We start from the raw sequence: 1,736 nt of genomic DNA, 5'->3' as shown, positions 1-1,736 counted from the left end.
TATAGATGTGCAAATGGTCTAGGAACAAAACCAATTTGATAGAACAGTTTTTTCAAGTTTAAAAAGTTTAATTTTTTAGGCATAAACATTAATTGCGCTCTACACTCGCGGCGCGCATTCACGCCGTGTATTCAATTCCCGCGAACACCTGTAAACACATAGTTCACAGTGTTCGCGCTTGGAGTGCAAAGCGCTTAATAACAACATTACAATAGTTTGGTACTTTGTTTGAATAATCTCTTTAATGGGTAATTTAGTGTGCACACAACTTAGAATATGAAATGAAATGAAATGAAAATATACTTTATTGTACACCACACAGAAACATACGATACAGAAAAATAATGGAAAGAAAGAAAAATGCACAATAGGCGGCCTTATCGCTAAAAAGCGATCTCTTCCAGGCAACCTAACGAAGAAACTAATAATAAAAATTATAAAGATATAGGCTAGGGTGTACAGAAGTAATATATAAAACAAAATAACGCATAAAAAAGAAAATAGTTAAATACTTATGTAACAAAATACTAAGAAATATCAACATATATAATATACAATACCATATAATACAAATTGTATATTTACAATATTTATACATACGTATACGAGTATATATATAAATATAGATATATAAATAATAAATATAAATGTATAAACATGTAAAAAAATATACATAAACATGTCATAAACACAACAAACCATGACGATAATTATTTAAAAAAAAAAAAAAAATATACAAAATTTAAGGTGGAAAGTAATGTTTACCAATGAGCCCCTTGTAATATGTAGTAATAATTTAATTAATATGTAGTAATAATTTAATAGGTAGGGACTACAGAGACAGAGAACGTTTGGGAATCTCAATAGTTTCACTTTAAGACTTGACACTTGATGACGTGCAAGGTTACTGATGTACCTATCTACAAAGTTACTCTCTGCCATAGGGTCGCTAAATATCTGTGTGTATTTTAGGTAGGTATAGTTAGGTAGGTAGGTATAGGTAGGTAGGTACTGAAGATATTGACACATTGTCACGAAATAACTACCTAAATCAATCATTTAGTTTTTATTTTGTTTTTGTTTATGTTGAACTTGGAGTTTTTTTTTTCATTTTGTATATTTTATTAATTTTAAGGACACGTCTAAACTTATAGATAAAAATGGTAAAGCATCACAATTTAGTAGTTTTTAAAACACTTGTTTACAGCTATCTTATGAACTAATGCATACCTACACACTTGTAGAAATAATTGAACAAGTAAGCTTAAAAATAGTAAACACTTTGAAAAATATAAAATACAATTGGTAGCTAGGTAATTGTATGTGAAGTAGGTAGGTACTTCACATACTTTTTGATAAGTGTCTACATAAAAAACTAGGGATAGACCAAGAAGAATAAAGTAGCTAAGAAAGAGTAATAGGTGACATGATCTAACTACTTAAACGAATATCTTTTGGTAAGGTTGGTTAATTTTTGAGCATATAGCTTAACAAATCGTTTCGATCCTAAATCGTAATCTAAGCTGTTTGCTCAACATAGGTATAGATACGTAGGTAGGTACACATCTTATAATTATTTTATTGGTAACTAAAATAAAATATAAAAGTAGGTATGTACTACACCTACTCGCAATATTGATAATGTGGATTACTTATAAGTATCCCAAATTAGTTAAAGTATGTACCATAAAAACATCTTGATTGTGATAACACTGACATAGGTACCTACCTATGTC

The sequence above is a fragment of the Bicyclus anynana genome, chromosome 7 (assembly GCF_947172395.1).
Source record: "Bicyclus anynana chromosome 7, ilBicAnyn1.1, whole genome shotgun sequence".
Taxonomy (NCBI): domain Eukaryota; kingdom Metazoa; phylum Arthropoda; class Insecta; order Lepidoptera; family Nymphalidae; genus Bicyclus; species Bicyclus anynana.
The sequence above is the reverse complement of the archived record's forward strand: the minus strand, read 5'-3'. Positions refer to the sequence as shown.